The following is a 25,986-nucleotide window of genomic DNA, read 5'->3' as shown; positions in this document are numbered from 1 at the left end:
ATGCACAATTTTTCAATATCATACTTACTTCACATTACCAACCCTTTTATTCATACACAAAGATCAACTTAGCCAAAGGCCGGTAGCTCATTTATCAACTGAGCGAATACTTATTTGTAAGGGCTCAACTAATTCAAAGCACATACGAAACATACCTCAATGTTGGGATGTTTCAAGCGTATTAACTGAAATTTTTACAGCAAGATCATTCATTCCCAAATCACGTACCTTCGGAATTTAACCGGATATAGCTACTCGTTCAAATGCCTTCGGGACATAGCCCGGTCATAGTAACTCGCACAAATGCCTTCGGGACTTAACCCGGATTTAGTAACTCGCACAAATGCCTTCGGATCTTAGTCCGGATATGGTCACTTAGCACAAAGCCTTCGGGACTTAGCCCGGACATCATTCAAATAACCATGCACATTTAACAATAAATCATGGCACATTCGTATTTCGTTTTCGTTAGCAAAACTCAAACACAAGACACTTATCATTCTTGCAATTTCGGCTCAATAGCCACTCACAAGGAGCATGATTTTGATTTGCTTAAAACATGATCTAATCAAATCATAATTTAAGCTCTTTTACTCAAGAACTTACCTCGGATGTTGTCGAACGATTCCGATGGCTATTCGACCACTTTTTCCTTCCCTTTATCGGATTTAGTTCCCCTTTGCTCTTAAGCTTAATTAAACAAATAAATTGATTTAATCATTTGAGCATCGAAAAGTGGAACACAAGGCACTTAGCCCATATTTATACATTAGACATTAAAGTCACATACATATGAAATCATGAATCAACTCAACATATTAACCCACACTTCTTTTTAGCCGATTGTCTAAGCCAAGATAAAAGCATCAATACGCTTGCCTCTAACCGAATACATGCAACGCCAATCTTCTTCCTATGGCTGAATATGCATGTCTATGTTGAGGCCGATTATATGCTTAATACTTCCTACAAGTATGGTTACTTGTATTGATTATATATCATCTTGTTTCAAGTTTAAAACTCGGCTAATACGCATATATACACTAGTAATCAAATACTATCATTTTGCACTTCACCTTACTACCATTTCACATCTATTTTCTACCATGGCCGAATGCATCAAGACACCATACCATTCAATTTTGGTCATGGGTTACACAAAGAACTTAATGTCTAACTCAAAAATGTCAAAAAGAAAATCCAAGAGTCATCAATCACCATCACATGTATCATTACAAAGCTTTACACTTAGCATGCAAATGACATCAACACAAATCCACCTTAGCCGAAACTTAACTCATCTTCATGCCTCATCACCACAACATCAAACATCAACCAAGAATGATGCATCCATGGCCGAGTGTCATTTCCATCACATAGCAAGATTTAGACCATGGGCTAGGTAGAACTCAAGCTAACAACTAAAACATGCATGCATCTCATGGAACATCATCAAACATACCTTAGCCTAGTTACATGCATGGCCGAACCTCTTCAACCTTTCTTCTTCCTTCCTCCTTAAAATTTTCTTTGGCCAAGGATGAACCAAAGGATGAACACTTTTTTTTTTGTTTTTCTTTCTAGTTTCGGCAAAATGGGGGGAAACAACCACACACTTTTTTTTGTTTTCATCATATTCCCTTTCATTATTTTATGCCCATGCTCCTTATTTTATCATACTTCCCATGAAACACTAACTCAACATGTTTATGACATGTTCTTGCCCATCACACTTGGTCTACCATGCTTGTCATGGCCAGCCATTACTAATTAGGGGGAATTTGACATGCAAGTCCCCCTTTTATTTCATGCACTAATAGATCCTTATGCTTTGACCTATCACATTTCAAAATTTTCTCACATAAGTCCTATTTACTAAAACTCACATGCAATCGACTAAATCGAAGCTTGAAATTTTCACACATTCATAATTACATATTCTAGACAATAAATATCACATTCAAACATTTCGGTGACTCGGTTTAGCGGTCCCGAAACCAGTTCCCGACTAGGGTCAATTTTGGGCTGTCACACTTCTTCATCTTGAACATTAATTGCATTGAGTTATTCCCTTGGGTTGGGTTTAGTATTACTTGGCAATCTACCTTTTGGTCATTTGGAGACTAGTTTGGAAAGCTGGCCTATCTAAGTTTCGAGCCCTTGGATCAACGCTTGTTGATTTTTAAGTGCTGTCTTGGTGTTCTAGAAATGAGTTTCTGACACCGATATAAACTTTGAGAGCATCTCTTCAAGGTTCGGCTTCTTTTCCTGTTGGTATGGTGGTTGTTGGTAGCTTGGAGGTGGTCTCTAATTTCCTTGGCCTCCCCATGAAAAATTTGGGTGGTTCCTCCAACCTGTATTATAAGTGTTACTATATGGATTATTTTGAGATCGAGAATTATTACCCATGTAATTTAACTGCTCGTTATCCATGTTGTGGCCATAAGGTTGGTATTCCGAATTGCTTGATCCTCTACTTGCTTCGTACTGCATTACTAGGTGAACTTGTGAAGAACTAAGAAAATCATCAATTTTCTTATTCAAGAGTTCTACCTGATTAGAGAGCATGGTGACCGAATCGACATTATAAACACCGACTATTTTTATTGGTTTTGTCCTCATTACTTGCCACTAATAGTTATTCAATGACATTTCCTCTATAAACTCATAAGCATCTTCAGGTGTTTTATTATTGATAGTTCCGCTAGCAGCTGCGTCAACCATTTGCCGAGTCGAAAGATTCAGGCCATTACAAAATGTTTGAACCTGAAGCCAAAGCGGTAACCCATGGTGAGGGCACCTTCTCAGTAAGTCCTTGTATCTCTCTCATGCATCGTAAAGAGTTTCTAAGTCCATCTATACAAACGAAAAGATATCATTACGTAATTTGGCTGTTTTAGTCTGCGGAAAATATTTTAATAGAAATTTTTTGGTCATTTGTTCCCAAGTAGTGATTGACCCTTGTGGTAATGAGTTCAACCACTGTTGAGCTTTGTTTCTCAATGAAAAAGGGAATAACAGAAGACGAATGGCATCATCAGAAACACCATTAATTTTAAATGTATCGCATAGTTCCAAGAAGTTTGCTAAGTGAGCGTTGGGATCCTGATCCTGCAAACCATCAAACTGAACAAATTGCTGTATTATTTGAATAGTGTTAGGTTTTAGTTCGAAAGTATTTACAGTTACAGCAGGTCTAACTATGCTCGATTCAGTTCCTGTTAAAGAAGGTTTAGCATAATCATACATAGTGCGTGGAGCAGGATTTTGATTAACCGCAATTACAGGAGAAAGCTAATTGTCTTGGTTTTTAGCCATCTCTTCCGTTGGGGGTTGAGTATCGTCCTCTTGCTTGTTCTCTTTGTATCTTAAGCTTCGCCTTATTTCTCTTTGGTTTTTTCGAACTGTGTGATCGATTTCTTCGTCAAAAAGTAGTGGTCCTCATAGGTTTCTTCTAGTCATAAACTATAAAAACCTGCCAAGAGAAAGAAAAAGTAAATTAATAAATAATAAAAAAATTAAATTAAATTGCAAGAAAAATAAATGGCTAAAGTAATAAAAATTGAGCGTTCCTAATATCTTAGTTCCTCGGCAACGGGGCCAAAAACTTGATCGCGATTTTCGTGACAGGTAAGTTTTAAATATTTATAATTAATCATTCTCGAAACTAACTATTATCGTGATACAGGCAAGTGTACCTATCGAACAGTAGTATAGTTTTGGCAAGACCGGATTGTCGAACCCAAAGGAACTAAAAATACTAGTAATGACTGTCTTTTTATTATCTAGCCTAAGAATAAGGGGGTTTTGTTTTAACTAACTAATCAACTAATCTAAGAATTCACAAAGAATGGAATTGAGGGATTAATTTTGGAAAATAATTGAATTAAGACAATACCTAAGGAAAAATCCACCTAGACTGTACTTGTTATTCTAGCTCCAAATCGGACGATTTGTTCATTTAACTTCGTCCATAGAGATCCCTAAGTTATGTTATTAACCCTATTCAAGACTAATAACGTCTAATCCCTAGATTGAATAATTGAGACTTTTCTCTAATTAACACTCTAGGGTTGCATTAACTTGATCTATGGATCCCCTTATTAAGTTTCACCCCAATCCAGCAAAATCTTGTCACCTTATGTCTAGGCGCGCAAACAACTCTGCTTAATTATGACAAATGTACTCTTAGACAGGGTCTATTCCTCCTCTGAAAAAGAGCTTATCTTGAATCAGTATCCTGGGATATCAAAACAAGAATTAAGGACACATAATTAAGAAAGAACAAGTTAAATATTTATCATACAATTCAAAAAATAATAACAAGATTCATCTTAGGTTTCATTCCCCTTAGGTATTTAAGGGATTTAGTTCATAACTAAAAAGGAAAAAATCTTAGAAGAATAATGAATACAAAACATAAAGAAAACCTAAAACTCCTGAGGGGAAATTGAGGGGAGATCTTCAGTCTTGATGGTGACTCCGGCTTCAGAGATGGATCAATCAGCTTCCTTCGAGTAATTCCTTCCTTCCTCTCCGTGCCCCCCTTTTTCTCTTCCCTTAAGGCATATTTATAGGCTTTAGAATGCCTAAAAATCCTCAAAATTAGCCTTTTCCGAATTGGACTCAACTTGGGCTCAATATGGACATGCCCGTGTGACACGCCCGTGTGAATCATGCTCCGAATCTGCCAAATTGACACAGCCATGTGGCCTGCTCGTATGAGGAAGTCCAGGCCGTGTTGATTTCATACTTTGGCCCATTTTCTCCATTTTTGGCCCGTTTCTCGTTCCTTTTGCTCTCCTATGCTCTCCTAAGTATAAAACATGAAATTAAAGCATTAGGAGCATCGAATTTACCAATTCTAAGGGAAAATCATCCATAAAATGCATTAAACATGGGGTAAAATTATGTATATATTACGGTTTATCATGAACCATGGAGTCCAATGTCGAATAGGGAACGAAGCGATTCATGCAAAAACAAAGACGATGGAGTAAAAGAGGAGTCAAATTCGAAGAGTTTGTAAATAAATAAAAATGGGGATCTTGACTTTATTTTATTTTCGTTCTTAGGTTATTTAATGTTTTAGGATTAGGTTTTATTAGGATTTTTTTATCGTATAATAAAACAAGAGGTGGAAATCATAAATAAAAATGAACAAGTTGCAAAGTACAAAGTGTGGCAATAGATATAAACATGTCTAGGATTGGATCTAGAGTGAGCTTGGTACTTAAGTAGTCAAATTGAGTCACCTCCTCTTTTCTAGAATCCTACTTGGTGTATAGTATCTAGTCACTTTTGACAATGAGAATATTGTTCATCTTAAGTAAGGGGGACCGAAAAATTGAAATTATTTCCTCTAAGAATAAACTTTTTCTTTTAATTATGATTAGGATATATTTTGTTCAAAAATTTGAAATTTTGTTAAGTATGCTAAACTTCAGTATGAATAAAATTCTATTATTTCAATAATTGTTATATTAGCAAAATTATGACATAAACGTATTCTTAATAAAGTTTATTCTTAATAAAGCATGCAAATCATACCATTAAAATTTTAGTTCCTTAAGAAAGTTAGGTATGCATGAAAGTTTAAGTCTCTAGAATTGACTTAGTAGTTTCTTGAGGCGAAATCCTAGGAAGTATAGAATGTTGAAAATGATTTAGGCAACTTTTGTTTGGACCGTTTGAGCCTTTCAAGCCAACCTTGATGAATTTTTACCCCTTGAAACCAAACTTGGAGACTACATGGCCTAATTTTATTTGAACCTTTGCAATATTTAGCCATCACTTCTCTCTTAATCATTTTTAAATTGTCCCAAACACTAGACTCAGTACTATTCAGAATATTCTTTGAAAATAAGTTTGGGGGAGTTGAAAATAAGTACCGAATGCTCAAAAAATCATAGTACATACATCAAAATGCTCGTGAAAAAAAGAAGAAGAGAAGAGCATACGTACTTGAAAGAAAATAGATGTACAAAAGAGCATGTGAGACCAAATAAGTTGGTGTATTGAAGTTAAATATCCTGAAAGTCCAATTGAAGCTGAGTGTAAAGTTTTAAGCCTAAATTTATCTTTCTTTTACCTACCCCTATCCTAGTCACGTTACAACCTATTTAAAATACCTATTGATTCAAGTTTCTATGCTACCTATATTAGTGGAGAGAAATTGCTATGTTCAACATATGAAGGCATAAATTAAACTTGATGATTGCAGCTTAATCTTAAATAAGGGAATAAAATCATATTGGTAGGGATTTAACGTGTCTTTATTGAGAAAGCATTTAGTCTATTTTTGCTATCATAAAAATAATTGAGATTAATTTGAATGATATGTATACTTAAGTAGCATAAATATTAAATTTCTTATTCTTGAGCATAAGTATACTAAATTCATAATTTTGAGAAGAATGTTTTTCTGAAGGAATTTTTCAAAGGTGTTTCTAAGAAAGTCTTTTCAATTTGTGAATTACTCGGGATGAGTAATGAATTAAGTTTTGGGGTGTGGAAACATAAAAATATACACACTTTTTCATGCTTTTTTTAACTCAAATTCGTAGTAATTTTGTCGAAAAATACATAATAATTATAAAATAATTAAATTGTACTTATATTATTAACATGTTGAATTTTAATTAATTTTGTAATAAATTCTGATTAATTTTCGACAGATTTGCACAAAGGGCAAAAATTGGCTTGGCAAACACTACTGAAAGCACAAAACCGAGAAGCGATTTTGAAGCATCGAGGTGAATTAATTTTTTAGCCTAAGATGGTCCAAATTATGAATATTAATTCATAATATAATTAATTTTAATTTTAATCCAAATTATTTTGGGTTAAATAATTATTATTAATTGACTATGAAAAGAGGCCTAGTTGAGTTGAACCGAGAAAGCTGATCCAACTAAGCACTGGGCTGCCCAAAACCGTCCCACGTGCTAATTGTGTGGCTTGCAAAATAGCCTTTGAAGACTCCTTGAATTTGCATTCAAACCCCTCCACTATTCATGCCTTTCTAGATTTGCCCCTACCTTAAAATAGCAAGTTTGAAACCTTCAAACTTGCCACATGTGCGGCCGGCCATGAGGGACTCTATGGCTACTAATTTTTTCTATTTTTAGTAGCCTACTCAACCTATAAAAACCCCCCTTGGCAGCTCATTTGAAACACATCTGAAAACCTCTTATCCTTTCACTTCTCTCTCATTTTCTCTCTTCAATCCCTTTCCGTTGTTCTTCATTATCTTCCCCATTCCCTTGCCGATTTCACCTCGTGAGAAAGAGCCTTTCAACCACCATTGGAAGCATCATTCAAGTGTTCATGGAAGCCGTGGTTCAACAAAGACAAGCGGAGAAGGAGGAGTGGAGCAAACTAGTCAAGCTTCAGAGAAACACTAGATTTGATTCATGTTCTTTATCCTTTTCATTTTATTGTTGTTGTTATGAACATGTCTATGAATATTTGTGATGTTGATATATTTAATTTAATTAATGTGGCTTCAATTTAATTCGTGTTAGGTTGATTGCATTTCATCTACTTAATTTATTAAAATTGTGTTTGTGTTGTTATAGGCCTTGGTAAGATGTTTGATTAAGTAAAACCATCACTAAGTTATTCTTGCATTACAATTGTAAGGTAACTAATGAATTAATTATTTAAACGGATTGAAATTGTAGTTAATTGACACAATATACTTAAGCAGTGCATGTTTAATCATCTAAGGTAGTTGAGCGTTAAATTAGCAACGGTATGTAACGATACATTAGCCTTGCATAACTTGCAAGATTATTGTGATTAAACTATTTCAGGGTAGGAATACATTGCTATCTTACGTAACCTTTTATGTACTTATGAGATTGAATTAATTGTTTGAATTGGCATAGAAATATGTACAAGAGATTATTTTAATTTCATAAGTATGTATGTGTATTAGCACATCTGCTTATTAAAATTTGTTTAATCGGTTGAATTGACATAGATATATAGTCAAGAGATAAATGGATTTTGGTAGGTGAGTATGTTCATAAATTAGCAAATTACCAAGTTGTCGTGAATTTATTCGTAACAACATGAACATGATTTTAGTAATTCTAAGTTAAAAAATGTAATTAATCTAGCACAATTATGTTATCTTGATTAAAGTCATCTTTTGAAATCGTGCATTGGAACTTTTATTTTCTTTTTATTTATTGTACCTAGTTAAAATCTTAGTTTTTAATCACCTTCTCAAATTAAAATATTTTTCTTCACCAAAGTGTTTTTAGTTGCATTCATAAATATGTAGATGGGCATATGAGTCTAGTTTCAGGGAAAAATCACGAAACTGATTTTCGAGTTGTGAAACTCAAGATATGATTTTTAAAGCGACTAGTACGCAGATTGGCAGTGTCTGGGAAATTTTTTATAATGGGTTTAAAGTCTGTTAACACCTCGTGTTCGACTCCGGTGTCGGTCTCGGGTTCGGAGTGTTACATTTGATTGGTATCAGAGCCAGGTTTAGTCGATTCTAGGACTACCGTAATGCGTTGGGTCTAGCTATACATGCCATTTTATGTGATTATTGGATAGTGTGGTGATTTCTGACATTTGCAAATGTGTTAATTTATAGTAATGGATCCCGATCCCGACCGAGAGGTAGCTGATGATCTTGAGAGTGTGGCGCCTGCTCCCGCACAAGGGACAGCGCCGGCGGACTCTCAACCTAATGCTAGTAACCCGAATGATGAAGCTAGACAAGCTTTCTATAGCGTGATGAATGATTGGTTCAACCAATACATTCGAACTAATATGGCTGTTCCACAACCTCCATTCCCGACTAATACCACCCCCGCACCTACAATACCTCCGGTAACTGACCAAATAAGGTCAAATAAGCCCCCAGTTGACAGAATCTGATAACATGGGGCTACTGAATTTAAGGCTACGGATAGCGACGATGCCGAGCAAGCTGAATTTTGGTTGGACAACACTATCCGGGTACTCGATGAGCTATTTTGTACACCCGATGAATGCCTAAAGTGTACTATCTCCTTGCTACGTGATTCTGCCTATTATTGGTGGAGTACTCTGACTTCTGTTGTGCCCCGAGAGCAAGTAACTTGGGAGTTTTTCCAAACTGAGTTTCGGAAAAAGTATATCAGTCAGAGATTTGTTGATCAAAAACGGAAGGAATTTCTTGAGCTTAAGCAAGGTTCCATGTCAGTTACTGATTACGAGCGAAAATTTGTTAGACTTAGTAGATACGCTCGGGAATGTGTCTCGTCCGAGGCTATCATGTGTAAACGCTTCGAGGATGGGCTGAATGAAGATATAAAAATGTTCGTTGGCGTTCTTGAAATACGAGAGTTCGTAGTACTTGTCGAGCGAGCTTGTAAAGCCGAAGAGCTTAGAAAAGAAAAACAAAAAGTTGATGTGGGAACTGGAGAGTTTCGTAAAAGATCTTCGGGAAAGTCTCTTCAACAGGCATCGAAGAAATTTCGAGATGATGCGGGCCAGTTTAGAGGCACTTCGGGCCTTTTTAGACGAGATCGTGATCGACCCCCTGTGGGTACACGAGGCATTCGGTCGCCAGTGTTGGGAATGAACGTCGAGATAGAACGAAATGTCGATATTGCGGTAAATGGCATTCGGGGAGTTGTAGATTCCCTGACCGCTCCTGTTACAAGTGCGGATCAGTTGACCACTTCATTAAAGATTGCCCGAGGTTGTTTGAACAGAATGAAAATCAGAGTGGGAAACCGGGTGCTACCACTGCTCGAGGTAGACCATCTGGAAATACGGGCAATGCTAGTGGTGGTCAGAGAGGATCTAGAAATGCTACGACCAGATCCGAGGCTCGTGCGCCTGCTAGAGCTTATGCTATACGTGCCCGCGAGGATGCTTCTTTGCCTGATGTTATTACCGGTACTTTTACTCTCTTTGATACTAATGTAATTGCTTTGATTGACCCCGGTTCTACTCATTCTTACATATGTGAAACCTTAGCATCCAGTAAGACTTTACCTATTGAGTCTACTGAGTTCGTAATTTGGGTGTCAAATCCCTTGGGTCGTTACGTGCTTGTCGACAAAGTGTGTAAGAAATGTCCCCTAGAAATTCGAGGTTCCTGTTTTTCGGCGGACTTGATGCTTTTGCCGTTTGATGAATTTGATGTTATTCTTGGTTTGGATTGGTTGACCGCGCATGATGCGGTTGTGAATTGCAAAAGCAAGACTATTGATTTGAGGTGCGCAAATAACGAAGTAATCCGAGTTGAGTCTACGGACTTGGAGGGGATGCCAGCTGTAATATCAGCAATGTTGGCCCAGAAATATGTAAGAAAAGGGTACGAAGCATACCTTGCGTATGTACTGGATGACAAAGAATTAGACAAGAAACCCGAATCTATACCGGTGGTTTGTGAATACCCAGATGTTTTTCCTGAAGGATTACCGGGTTTACCACCTGTTCGGGAGGTAGAGGTATTGAGCTTGTACCTGGGACTACGCCGATTTCGATAGCTCCGTATCGTATGGCACCAACCGAGTTAAAAGAGTTGAAAGCTCAGTTGCAAGAATTGACGGATAGAGGTTTTGCTCGACCAAGTTTCTCACCTTGGGGTGCACCAGTATTGTTCGTGAAAAAGAAGGACGGAACCATGAGGTTGTGTATTGACTATCGTCAACTGAATAAAGTGACGATAAAGAACAAATATCCGTTACCGCGTATCGATGATTTGTTCGACCAACTGAAGGGAGCCTCAATGTTCTCAAAAATAGATTTGAGATCGGGCTATTATCAGTTGTGAATTCGAGATTCGGACATACCCAAAACTGCTTTCAGAATGGGATATGGTCACTACGAGTTCTTAGTGATGCCGTTTGGGCTCACAAATGCCCCTGCGGTATTTATGGATTTGATGAATCGGATCTTCAGACCATATTTGGATCGATTCGTAGTTGTGTTCATTGATGACATCTTGGTCTATTCAAGAGATGAGACCGAACATGCTGAGCATCTGAGGCTAGTGTTGCAAATTTTGCGGGATAAGCAGTTATATGCTAAGTTTAGTAAGTGTGAGTTCTGGTTAAGAGAGGTTAGCTTCTTGGGTCATGTGGTATCCGCATCGGGTATTTGAGCTGACCCGAGCAAAATTTCAGCCATACTTAACTGGAAGCCTCCAAGAAATATTACCGAAGTTCGGAGCTTCCTGGGACTCGCCGGTTATTACCGACGATTTGTCAAAGGTTTCTGGATGATAGCCACACCAATGACGAAGCTACTTTAAAAGGATGTTAAGTTCGAATGGACAGAGAAATGTCAGAAAAGTTTCGATCAACTGAAAACTCATTTGACTGAAGCTCCGATTTTAGTGCAACCCGAATCAGGCAAAGAGTTTGTCATTTATAGTGACGCATCCCTACTTGGGTTGGGTTGCATATTGATGCAAGAAGGTCGAGTTGTGGCCTATACGTCGAGACAATTAAAGCCACATGAGAAAAATTATCCGACCCATGATCTTGAACTAGCTGCCATCGTATTTGCTTTAAAAATATGGCGACATTACTTATTTGGTGAGAAGTGCCATGTATTTTCGGATCATAAAAGTCTCAAAAATTTGATGACTCAAAGAGACTTAAATCTGTGACAAATACGTTGGCTTGAGTTGTTGAAAGATTACGAGCTTGTCATTGATTACCACCCGGGAAAGGCTAATATGGTTGCGGACGCCTTAAGCCGGAAATCATTGTTTGCTTTACGAGTGATGAATGTGCACTTGTCTGTTCTACCCGACAATGTGTTAATAGCTGAATTAAAAGCCAAACCATTATTGATTCATCAAATTCGTGAAGCCCAAAAAGTTGATGATGAATTGGTTGCAAAACGGGCTGAGTGTGCTCCGAACAAGGAATCAGAGTTTCAAATTGATGATGATGATTGTTTGAGGTTTAGAAGTCGTTTGTGTATTCCAAGGAGTTCGGAACTCATTTCGATGATTCTGAACGAAGCCCATTGTAGCCGAATGTCAAGTCACCCGGGGAGTATGAAAATGTACAACGATTTGAAACGTTGGTTTTGGTGGCATGGTATGAAACGAGACATCTTCGACTTTGTTTCGAGATGTTTAATATGTCAACAAGTGAAAGCGGAACATCAAGTGCCTTCAGGATTACTTCAGCCGATCATGATACCCGAGTGGAAATGGGATCGAGTCACAATGGACTTTGTGTCCGGACTGCCATTGTCAACAAGTAAGAAGGATGCGATTTGGGTTGTTGTTGATAGACTGACTAAGTCGGCTCACTTTATCCCCGTGTGTATGGATTTTTCATTGGATAGACTAGTTGAATTGTACGTTTCTCAGATTGTGAGATTACACGGGGTACCTATTTCTATCGTGTCGGATAGAGATCCGAGATTCACCTCGCGATTTTGGAGGAAATTGCAAGAAGCTTTGGGTACCAAGCTGCATTTTAGCACTGCTTTTCATCCCCAAACCGATGGTCAATCTGAGCGGATAATTCAGATACTTGAGGATATGTTGAGATGTTGCATCCTCGAGTTCAGTGGTTCATGGGAACGGTATTTACCTTTGATTGAATTCGCTTACAATAATTGTTTTCAATCAAGTATTAAGATGGCACCTTACGAGGCTTTGTACGGTCGTAAATGTCGTACACCATTGTTTTGGACCGAGCTCGGTGAAAGTAAAATTTTCGGAGTTAATTTGATTAAGGATGCCGAACAGAAAGTAAAGGTAATCCGTGAAAGTCTGAAAGCAGCCACAGATCGTCAAAAATCGTATGCGGATTTGAAACGAAAGGACATTGAATATCAGGTGGGAGATAAAGTGTTCCTTAAAGTTTCGCCTTGGAAAAAGGTACTCAGGTTTGGTCGTAAGGGCAAGTTGAACCCGAGATTCATTGGGCCGTACGAAATCTCCGAACGAGTTGGTCCGGTTGCGTATAGATTGATTTTGCCCCCTGAGCTTGAAAAGATTCACGACGTCTTTCATGTTTCGATGCTTCGACGCTATCGATCTGATCCATCGTACATAATTAGCCCATCAGAGGTTGAAATTCAAGCCGATATGAGTTATGAAGAAGAACCGATGCGTATCCTAGCTCGTGAAGAAAAGGAGTTGCGGAACAAAAGGGTTCCGTTAGTGAAGGTGTTATGGCTCAAACACGGGATCGAGGAAGCTACTTGGGAAACCGAGAGCTCGATGAAAGAACGATACCCAAACCTATTTACCGGTAAGATTTTCGGGGACGAAAATTTCTTAAGTGGGGGAGAGTTGTGACAGCCCAAAATTGACCCTAGTCGGGAAGTGGTTTCGGGACCGTTAAACCGAGTCACCGAAATGTTTGAATGTGATATTTATTGTCTAGAATATGTAATTATGAATGTGTGAAAATTTCAAGCTTCGATTTAGTCGATTGCATGTGAATTAAGTCAATAGGACTTATGTGAGAAAATTTTAAAATGTGATAGGTCAATGCGTAAGGACCTATTAGTGCATGTGGAAAAAAGGGGGGACTTGCATGTCAAATTCCCCCCTAATAAGTAGTGGCCGGCCATGCTATGGGTGGAAACATGTTGGGAACATGTTGGCCTAGTGAGGTATGTAGGATAAAATATAATAAGAAGTATGGGGAATAAAGAAATGGAAAAAGGAAAGGATGTGTGTAATTGTTTCTTCCCCTCCCCATTGCCGTGAAAGTAAGAAGGAAAAACAAAAAAAAAGTGTCCATCTTTCTTCATTTCCCCTTGGCCGAATGTTCTAAGGAAGAAAGAAAAACAAGTTGTGTTTTTTTGGTTCTTCTTGGTCGAATTGAAAGGAAGAAGAAGGGAGTGAAGCAATCGGTCATCTTAGGTCACTATTAAGGTAAGGAAGTTTGTACTAGCTTTTGAAATTTTAGTTGATATTGAGTGAGTTATCAAGTGATTTTTGTAAACCATGTTGAAATTTCGATTTTGGGGGTGAGTATGGTTTTCGGTTATAAAAGATTAATAAGGGTGATGATTGTGCTTCATGCTAAACTTAGATGAATAATGGTAGTTGCTCACATCTTGATATCTATGAGTTCCTTTCTTGGTTCTACCATAGACCCCCAAAGTATATGTTTATTTGGTGTTGTTGGAGGTTTATGATAGAAGCTAATGAGTGAGAGTTTGATAGGTACCATGAGGTTAAACTTCATGAGATTGTAAGCTTGTAAGTTGGATGATGAAATTCATGCTTTGTGAAAGTAGAAGGAGCATTCGGCCATGAAGATAAAAAGGGGGAAATTTATGATGAATTAAGTTGGAAGCTATTATAATGTACTTGTGCATTCGGGTATGGGATGAAAATATATGAGATGGCTATAATTAGCCTTGTGATTCGGCTCTTGTATATATATATATGCACATGATGTATTGGTATGATACATATATATATCACCCCAAAGTATATGTTTATATATGGTGGTGGTTTAGTTATGGACTAAATGATGGATACATATTGAGTTATAATATGTAATGCATTAGTTAGTAAAATGTATGTCATTTATATGTGGTACTAAGAATATAATTTGGCCTCAAAGTAGACATGCATATTCGGCCACATGAGATGGATTGGCGTTGCATGAATTCGGTTAGAGGCAAACATATTGATGCCTATATCTTGGTAAGGACAATCGGCTAAAGGGGAGTGTGGGTTAATATGTTGAGTTGATGCATGATTTCACATGTATGTGACTTTAAAGTCTAATGTATAAATATGGGCTAAGTGCCTTATGTTCCTCTTTTCGATGTTCAAATGATTAAATCAATTTATTTGTTTAATTAAGCTCAAGAGCAAAGGGGAAATAAATCCGATAAAGGGAAGGAAAAAGTGGTCGAATAGCCATCGGAATCGTTCGACGACATCCGAGGTAAGTTCTTGAGTAAGAGAGCTTAAATTAAGATTTGATTAGATCATGTTTTAAGCAAACAAAATCATGCTCTTTGTGTGTGGCTATTGAGCCGAATTTGCAAGAATGATAAATGTTTTGTGTTTGAGTTTTGCTAACGAAAATGAAATACGAATGGGCCATGATTTATTGTTAAATGTGCATGGTTATTTGAATGTTGTCCGGGCTAAGTCCAGAAGGCTTTGTGCTAAGTGACCATATCCGGACTAAGATCCGAAGGCATTTGTGCGAGATACTAATTCCGGGCTAAGCCCGAAGGCATTTGTGCGAGATACTAATTCCGGGCTAAGCCCGAAGGCATTTGTGCGAGTTATTAAATCCGGGTTAAGTCCCGAAGGCATTTGAACGAGGAGCTATATCCGGTTAAATTCCGAAGGTACGTGATTTGGGAATGAATGAACTTGCTGTAAAATTCCAGTTAATACTCTCGAAACATCCCGACATTGAGGTATGTTTCGTATGTGCTTGAATGTAGTTGAGCCCTTACAAATAAGTATTCGCTCAGTTGATAAACGAGCTACCGGCCTTTGGCCGAGTTGATCTTTTGTGTATGTACATAAGGGTTGATAATGTGAAGCAAGTACGATATCGTAAATTTGTGCATATGAAATTATCCGTTTAGCTATATGAATGCTATACTTTTGTTGTGCTGGAATTCCTTGCTCAAAACTTACTAAGCATAAATTGCTTACTCCGTTTCATTGCTCCTCTGTTTTATAGATTTGGTTCTCCAGCTATCGGACTCGGGATCTTGAGGTCAAAGTCGCCCACACTATCAAAGCCCCCTTTTGGTACAATTTTGGTTGAACTTCGAAATGGCATGTATAGGACTACCCGTTTGTTGTGGGTCGTGGACCCTTTGGACTTGTATAATTTTGGATAGCCATGCGAAAATGGCTTATATGTGTTTGAGTATAATGTTATAATCATTCGGTGTGGATATGCTTGACAAGGATTAGCCATGGGAATGGTTAACCACTATCATAAATTGTGCTATTTATGCAAAAAGGGCTAGTTGAATCATGGAAACCATGAAATAGGTAAAGTCTACCTTAAAGGCAGATGCTGACAGCAGCAGTGATGTAGATTTGGAAAATCACTAAAAATAGTAGGAAGGGAATTAAATAGTGAATAAATTATGTAAACAAACCTTGATGAATCTACTTTCATAGGAAAGTAACGAAACAATCATACGGACAGTATGTTAAGAGATATTCAGGTTCTCGTGAGACAGGGACAGAACGGTTTCTGGATTCCCTGTTCCGACTTTGGAAATTCACTATAAATTAACCAGAGATAATTAGGAGTCATACCTTATATGTATAGATTCCTCTCTGAGTCTGTGTTTCTATAGAAACAAACGGCATTAGTATTGGAGCCCTGTACAAGGAGATATCCAAGTCGTAATGCGCAAAGGTCAGGGTAGTCGATCCCTGTAACATGGGAGACTTTGACTAATAAACTGTACTAATTGGCCCGACCACAAATTCTAGAAAAAAATATGTAGATGGGAATATGAGTCTAGTTTCAGGGAAAAATCACGAAACTGATTTTCGAGTTGTGAAACTCAAGATATGATTTTTAAAGCGACTAGTACGCAGATTGGCAGTGTCTGGGAAATTTTTTATAAGGGGTTTAAAGTTTGTTAAAACCTCGTGTTCGACTCCGGTGTCGGTCTCGGGTTCGGGGTGTTACAGTAAATCTCCTGACAAGTTTGAATAAAAAATATATTTTATCTAATTTATTAAAAAGGCTATAAATTTTTTTAAAGAAAAGATTAAAACTAAATTTTTCTTGAGGTTTTCTTCTCTTTTTTAAAAAAAATTATTTTTTCACTCTTTTTCCTCCCTAGTCGTTCCTCTCCTCTCCCTTTCCTATTCTTTCTCAATTTTTCTATTTCTTCTTCCTTGTGTCGTTCCAAATATTGTGTTTCCTACCATTGTTGTGTCGTCGCTTTGGCTGTTATTGTTGTTGCTATTTTCCAGCCATATTACCAATATTTTTAATATTTGACTCAATCCATTGTTGCTCTAAAATCGCCCAAAATCAGCCTTTCCTTGCTACCATAAAACCTCAATACTCGCCCCTCTTCTCCATTAGTGGTGGTGTCGATTTGTTCCCATTTCCTTTTCTTTTCTTTTTCTTCTGTTGTCGATTATTGTTGTTGTTTTTACATCCATTTTACTACTCTTTCCAGCCTCCTTGCTATTGGTTTTTATCACAAAAATCATCTCTTGTGCTATTCATTTAACCTCTTTATTGTTGCTCAAAACAACCCTTTTGCTGCCAATTCTTGTGGTGTTGCTGCCCTTTAAACACCATTTTTGGGCTGCTACTTTTCTTCCTTTGATGCACCATTGAGATATATTTTGTTATATCATGCATGAACATTAAGAATTGTGGCATGAGATTGGATTTATTAACAAGTTGTGGACACTAAGTTTTCAACTGCAAAACTAGAGTTTTTTTGGAAACTCTAAATAGAAATAAATGGCCAAATATGTATGATGTTAAATTTAATGAGAATATTTTAATAGGAATTTTAATTAAACTTGGCAAAAAGAGATGTCCACTAGTTTTTTATGAATTAAGCGAATGTTTTGAAAACAAGATTCTAAGAGTTCGCTCGTTTCTTCTGGGCCATTCCGGTGGCCGATGTGACCTTCAAAATCCGTTCATAACTTCCGGGCTTGGTTGGGGAGGTTATAGATACCCTTAGTTAAGGTACCGATGCCTTTGAGCCAAATTTGTCAAAAATCACATTTTGGTGCCTTTTAATGCCAAACCAACTCTATTACTCAAATGGTGCTTAAAAGCACACCCAAACTTGCACAAAGCCACCAAGACACATACTAAAACATCCATTTTACCATTTCCAATATCAACCAAACCATTATACATCAATTAGTTACTTAAACATAGCATTTTAACCTATGAATTCACAAATGATTCAAACATATATAACCATTCAATTCCATCATTCAACCAAACCATTTCACTTCTAAACTTGTCATTCAAATTCTTCATTTAAAGCTTAATATAATACCAAGCATACATACATATATAATATGAACACCAACTTTTTCAAAAGCAACCATTAACCAAGTTTCAAACCAACTATCGTTTCCAAGTAAACTCATATATAACACCTATGTACATACCACATAACCAGACTTTAAAACGTTTTAAAGATTACCAAATTAACAATGGGATAGTGTGAGCTTTTCAACGATCCGCTTGACACGCTATAAGGAAAGGGAAAACAATAGGGGTAAGCATATTGAATGCTTAGTAAGTTCATAGTAATTAAACCATAACTTATCTCAATAACAATTTAATACAATAAATAGTAGCTTGACAAGTTTGCCTAAACATGACAATCGCAATTCAACATATATCGTATCGTATAGCGATTCAAACATATAATATTATAATCCACTTATAATAAAAAATTTAGTGACATTCACATAATCAATCAACATTTAATCAATTTAATAACAAATTCATACCATTTCATCTATTTATCAACAATACGTCCAAATTCAATTTAATGACAATCACAGTTTTGTTTCATTGTTCGAACTCCGAATCGAATTTATAGATTCGCCACATTTCCATGTCATCCCTTCGGGCTCGTATATCTGGTTCATATGATCTTTCACATGCTATCGATATTCTTAAATTGTAATTTAGCTTTGCATTACCAAGTCACATTATCAATCAAATTTATAAATCATTTATCAAATATCATATTTTATACCCCTATTAACCTGACTTGGACTCGAATGAATACACGTATCCAACAAACATACCAATTTGACACCTAGTGTCTCAATTGGACAATGTCGAAGTAAATGGTTGTGCTCCGCACTCATCGATATAACTGAAGTAAAAGTTATGTCCATCACTCATCGACACGTAGTCAAAGTAACCCATACTTTATCAATTATATGACATGCCAACTTTATCCGACTCTGCTCTAACAATTAATAAGGTAATAAATAATCTAATTTCATTATAGGTTTGACTCCCATTATATTGATTTCAATATCATCAATTCATTAATAAAGTTATCATTTCATGCATATATAGTATAATTCATCTCAATTTCAAGTCAATTTCACTAAGTTATACAATTTTCAATTCTTTTCAGTTTAGTCCACTTCTCGATAATAATTCACAAACATACCAATATGATTCAATCAGTCTTACTCAACTATTAATTCATTAAATAACTCAATTTGTCCATTAATTTATCATTTTTTTACAAATTAGTCAATATCTCACCTTTCGTACCAAATTGTAGACAATTTAAATTTTTATCAAACATACACAAATTCATAATTCAAGTATATAATAATTTAAATACAATCATACCATATGAACTTACCTAGTCAGAATAGTAAAAAATCAAATCTTTAAGGACTTGTCAACAATTTTGCCTTTTTACCAATTATCCTTGGTTTGGTTCATATTGGGAGAACAAATTTATCCCAAAGAGATAAAAATATCCTGTGAGGGTAACACACTTATGACAAGGTCATTTGACAAACACTGATTGAGTTTTTTCTCGTAATAGTATGTCATTAGGGAAAGCTCAGTTACGATACTATAGTGTAATGACTTCGTGACTAAATGAGTTTATAATTAATAGGCGAAAAGCTCAAACTTAATTATAAATCATTTGAGCTCTAATAAAAAAATCATCTAACATTTTTTAATTTGCATTTTAGTCTTTTTTTGCCACATTCTCACTTCAAAAATTCTGTTCACATATTTTCATATTCAATATAATTTTTTCCTTTCATAAAAATTCTTTATCTGACTTATTTTTAAATTTTCTAAAAAAATCACTTTATCTACTCCTTGAAGGATGTCAAATGTCAAAATCGTAATTTTTTTGGCATTACACTCATAGGTGTCGAGACCCCGTTGAACTAACTCAAGTGGTTGTGCCTATGTGCAATAAATGCTCAGATTAATGTCTTTGGCCTAGTCCTAACATCCATCAATATGAAGGTGAAGCCAAAGACATTGATTCTGGTAGTTTAAGATAGTATAAGAAAGATAAGGAAAAAATCAACACATGATTATTGTTAATGCAATTCAAACACGATGATCTTACTTTGTGGATTGCTTATTGGTTTAAGCTCAATTTACTCTTACAACTACATATAATTGCAACTCCAATATTAAACTCAATCGCTACAATCACTCTCCCCAAAATATCCTTACTTATAATTAGTGAAAAACTCTCCAAGAAAACCTATCAAGAATATGGAACAAAACTATCAAAGTAAACACAAGAAGTTGAAAAGACACCCAAAAACCCTTTAATCTTTGCAAGTCGACATGTTGCTTTTTTATAAGTTGTTTCAGAAACATTCATTTAAAAGTTAATTTTATCAAGTTAATTATATTAAATATTTATTTCATAAAATTCTTCATAAACATAACGATATAATTCTTTTAAGAACTCAAATAATTATCCTCCTTTACATGTATGAGGTGAATGAATAAGATAATTCTTGTTTTATGAGTACAGTCACTTATTCATTTGATGCAGAATAATATTTAGATAAAAATAAATATAATTAAATATGAGTTTCAACCGAATACAAAATAAAAACAAATAGTTAAAGGTTTATAATTAAAAACACTTATTAAATTATTGAATGGTATAAAAGAGGATAATCTAACAAATTGCTGGTAGATAATTTTTGGAAATTGAGCTCAACATTTATAAAATTTGAGTTTAAAATAATTTAAGAATTAAATTGTTTGTTTGGGGTTTTTTTTATAGGTTTTGTTCGGATATTTTAAATAAACTAAATTGTAGTTTGAAATCACTCAATTTAATCTTATTTTCTTTTAAGAAAGGTTACGCTTTGATCCCACTTGACGGCTTCACCTATGTATATATTAGGCGTGTACATTATTAACATATCAGTTGTCAATTCCTTGACTTTGTTTGTTTGTTTTCTTTTCCTTTTTGACAAGTAGTAGACATGATAATGATTGACGCTAGAGTAATATAAATGAAACGTGATTTACATTCCCTTTTATGTGGCCATTGTTACTTCCCAAGGTATCATGTCATCGAGAAATAGACATTTTATTTTTCAAAAATTACAGGTATTTTCCTAATAATAATTACAGATATTACATTCAAATGATACCGACGCTTTGTTGCGGTCATTAATTTAATTATATATCATAGGATATATAATATTTTTGGGAGAAATAATAAATCTCAAATTAGATGATAAAATAGATACGAAGGATATAAAAATAAATAAATTTATATATAATATATATCATATATATATATAAGATAGAATGAAAGTATATATGAAAATACTAAGTTTTAGATTAATTTTTTGAGTTTCAAAATATTTCACTTTTAATTATATTTAAAATGTGTCTTATTTTTAAAATTAAGTTTTAAATATGATTTTCATTACATTCGTAATAATAATGATGTATTATTACATTAATTATAAATTCCAAACTACCAAACAATCTAAATAAATCATCAATACACTTTTTTTGTATTTTGCATTATTGATATGTAAAAATATATTTTGTGTTGAAATCAAGAATAAAGCTGAAATGAAAATGTTTCTATCTTCATTGAATGAAATTGAGAAATACAAAAGGGTATTTAATACAAGCAGATAATAAATACTTATTAACTAACTGAGCTTAACTAACTAATTAACTAACTCTTTTAACTAACTTTATCAGTAGAGCTATTAATGAAATACTCATAACATGCCCCGTGCTTGGCTAACATTTTCTTCCTCGTATAACTTCATGTTCATAAGGGACAACTCTAAGCTAACTTGTAAGCTTGTTGAACAATCCTGCTAATAACAGTTTTGTCAGGATGTTAGCAATTTGATCCTGAATTGGCACATGACCTACTTGAAAAGCTCCTGTTACTACTTTTTCCCTCACGAAAAACATATCCAATTCAACATGTTTGAATTTTGAGTGCATGATAAGATTCCCTGCTACTGCAATAGCACCGAACTATCACACTATACTAACGCCTTATCTTAACTGGAACACAAAGATAGGTTAACAAGGATCGAATCCAGACCATTTCTGCAGTGACATGTGCAAGACTCTTGTATTCTGCTTCTGCTGTAGACCTGGATACTACTTGCTGTTACTGGATTCCCTCCAAGAAATACAAAATAGCCCGACGTTGACCTTCGATCATCAGTATCGAACCCCTAGCTGAAATTGGAGTAGCTTTCAAGCAAAAATTTGGAAGCTCAACTTAACATCAAGCCATAGTCCAAAGTGCCTTGTAGATAAATCAAGATTCTTTTAACAGTTTTAAAATGTAAGTCCAATGGTCTGTACATGAACTGACAGACTTTGTTGACTGAGAAGGCAATATCTGCTCTGGTAATCACTACATACTATAAAGCACCAACTATGCTTCTGAAAAAATGTTCATATTCAACAAGGTTGCCTTTATGAGCTAATAATTGACATGTAGTAACCATTGGTGTAGGAGAACCATTGGACTTGTCCATTGATGCCTTTCTAAGTAGATCAAGTATGTACTTCTTCTGGCTAAGAAAAATACCATCTTGAGTATAGTTGACTTCAATCCCAAGAAAGTAACTTAGCTTCCCCAAATCTTTCAAAGAGAACTGTTCATCAAGTTTCTTAACAAACTGGTCTATAGCTCGAGAGTCAGAACCAATGACAATAATGTCATCCACGTAGATTAGAACGTATAGTCACTGAGTCCCTGATCGATGAATAAAGAGAGAGTTGTCAGCTTTGGACAACTCAAACTTACTAGCTAAAAGAAATTCCCTCATCTTGTGAAACCAAGCCTGAGGTGCTTGCTTAAAGCCATGCAAGCCTTTCTTAACTTGCATACCAATTGTTGACCATTGTTCCCTTGTTGTTCATAACTGGTGGTTGCACCATATAAATTTCCTCATTTAAATCACCATTCAAGACAGTATTATTAATGTCCACCTGCCTGAGAGAACAACCCAAGGATACTGCTATTGCCAACACCACTCTAATCGTTGTCAGTTTAACCACAGGACTAAATGTCTCTTGAAAGTCAATGCCTGCCTCTTGAAGGTAACCTTTAACCACCAATCGGCCTTTGTATCTAGCCATAGAGCTATTAGCATTTCTTTTGATCTTAAATATCCATTTGCACCTTACTACCCTTTGACCTGCAGGTAAGGGCATAAGATCCCAAGTGTGATTGGAAAGTAGGGCTTGATACTCAGTTTGTGCATTTGTTGTCCAAGTAGGACTCTAAATTGCCTCTCTAATGGAAGTAGGCTCCTTCTCAATCAGAACAGAAGAAAACATCCTTGGTTTGTTAATAACACTTTTGGATCGAGTTTGCATAGGGTGTACATTTACAAATGTAGTGTAACACCCCTTACCCGTACCCAAGACCGGGACCAAGTACGAGGCATTACCAGACATGTACTCGAAGATTATGGGAAATACGGGTTATAAAATTTTGTTCCAATTTGAACCCAATCAAACAACATCTTAGTTTCCTTATTATGGGCCTACGGGGCCCAAAACATACATTGAAAATGGTCTGGAATCAAACCGAAAATTTGAGAAAGTTCATAGAAAATTTGCTAGGTTAAGCCTCACACGCCTGTGTCCCCTACCCGTGTGGAATTAATTGAATTTATTTCTCATTTCGAACCTACAAGGGTTTTCACATGGCCAAACACATGCCCGTGTCCCTCGCCCGTGTCTTTCACACAGCCTAGACATGCCCGTGTGGTCACCTGTGTCCAAAAACTCGAGCATTCTATTTCTGACATCAACATGCATTTAGGGGCACACGACCAAGACACACACCCGTGTACTAGGCCGTGCACGCCACACGGTTGAGACACACAGCCATGTCTCTACCCATGTGTTTACTACCATGCATTCTAACTTAAAAATTTTAGGTGCAGGGGACACACGACCATATCACACGCCTATGGGGTGATCTGTGTGTCACACACGGCCTAGACACATGCTCGTGTGTCGACCCGTATGGACCTTGTTGGGATATTTTTCAAGCCTTAGGTCACCCTCTAATAACCATATCCACTTATAGTTTTCAAAAACACTTGACATGGTCTAATTATACTCTTAAATGACCTTAGTGTGCCCCATTGCATGTAAACCTCATCTCATTGGTTTTTATACATGCTAGGTTATCCCCTTTATATTAAGGTTTTCCATGACTTGTAACTCAATTAAGCTTGGCTCGTTATCTTAACTCATTGCCAAATCGTGGCCTAACCACCCTATGTGATTTGGTCACATTACATGTGTTTAAATGTGATATACCATATCTCATCCTCACTAGCACAACTGAACACAAGCATGCATAAAATTTGTAGGTCATAACCTACATCAACATGAGCCAATTCCATGGCCACATACAAGTGAATATGTATACCTTTACAAGCCTTCGTAGTGGCTAATCAAATGACACATATAACAAAAATAACAAAAACCCTATACATGCCATTGAACAAAATAAGAGTATCTATATACCAAAGCTAGACAAAATGACAATGTGTTGATTCTCCAGCCATCTCCCAATCTTCACGAGTCCATGAGCTCTATAAGATAGGGAAAAGAGGGGGGTAAGCATTTACATGCTTAGTAAGCCCGAACAACTGGAAAGTAAATGTACCGATTAATTAGCATACAACCATATTAAGCAATAAAACTAACAAGCATGGAATGGTTTCCCTATCATATACACTCAATCAACAAGTTAATCTCATAACAATGCACCATGTAATTTGTCTTAGATGAGCTCATCATTCAACATTTTTATTTTCATATCTCATGTTGATCCCGTTGAGTTTCTCGAAAATCTCGATGGATCATCCATTTACCTTCAAGTCATAATAGCGATCATCTCAAGTACGCACTCCCGCGAACCTCCATCATACGGCGGGATTACCAGTCCAGGCTAAATCCCCCGTAATATCAACTCATAGGGTAATGTCGGGATTACCAGTCTAGGTTAACTATCTTATAGCGACAAACACCCTTAATAAGCTCGAATCTGAATTACCAGTCTAGGCTAAATTTAGACCCTATTTGGATTACCTGTACGAGCTAAATCCACAATGCACACATATTCTTCAGGAGGCTCGATTACTCAAGGAACACCCGTCTGAGCTAGATCCTTTCTATATTTGAGATCAATTGATTACCCGTTTGGGCTAAATCCTTTTTTGCAACACATGCAGGATCTCAAGTCATGTAAGCCATGGTTTATCCATCGAATTTCCCTTTTTGACCTCAATCGGGACATTTATTATCATGGCATTATTATTAACATATATCATAGATTTTCATGCCATTATTATAACCAATTATCATACATTCATAAAACATGCAATTAGACATATTAATAGTTTACTTAAATTTATTCGAATTTACCTAGTACTTGTTTCGATTTTATGTCTCGAATATTCTGAAACTTTTCGATTTCCTCGATCGACCTACGAAATTTATTCCTCGGGGTCTATAATAATAAAAATGAATCATTAATACCTCACATTATTCTTTTTGAGTCTAAATTTTACCCCAAGAAAAATGACTATTTTGCCCCTAACCTTTAGCATTATTTACGATTTAGTCCCTAGGCTCGTATGATGAAATGCATCAATTTTCTACATTACCCAAGCCTAGCCGAATGTTCTTTCCACTTATGGCAGCCCACATTTTTCCCTTATTTCACATTTCTACCACATATTTTACACATTTTGCAAAAAGGTAATTTTAGGGTTTTTTCATGAAAATCACCTCGAAAAAGATGTTTATCACACATCCAACTTTCATATTTCTCCATAAAACATCAAAGAATAAACATGTCACACATGGGTCACTTTGCAAACATGAACCCTAACTCAAAATATGGGTAGAAATAGAGAGAGTAAGCTACCGGGATTTCAAAAAATACAAAGAACATTAAAAACGGGCTAAGGAGCATTTACTATTGAGCTTCAAAAAT

The 25,986-nt window shown here is 36.0% G+C and overlaps 1 non-coding gene across 1 annotated transcript; it reads left to right on the top strand.

The window, feature by feature from the left end:
* The first annotated feature begins 2,782 nt into the window (after window positions 1–2,782).
* Window positions 2,783–2,889, top strand: LOC121203849 (small nucleolar RNA R71). The gene has a single exon (XR_005898784.1). It is a non-coding gene; the product is annotated as a small nucleolar RNA R71 (small nucleolar RNA).
* Window positions 2,890–25,986: the final 23,097 nt, after the last annotated feature.

This window comes from Gossypium hirsutum, chromosome A07 (genome assembly GCF_007990345.1).
Source record: "Gossypium hirsutum isolate 1008001.06 chromosome A07, Gossypium_hirsutum_v2.1, whole genome shotgun sequence".
NCBI lineage: Eukaryota > Viridiplantae > Streptophyta > Magnoliopsida > Malvales > Malvaceae > Gossypium > Gossypium hirsutum.
The sequence above is the reverse complement of the archived record's forward strand: the minus strand, read 5'-3'. Positions and strand labels throughout refer to the sequence as shown.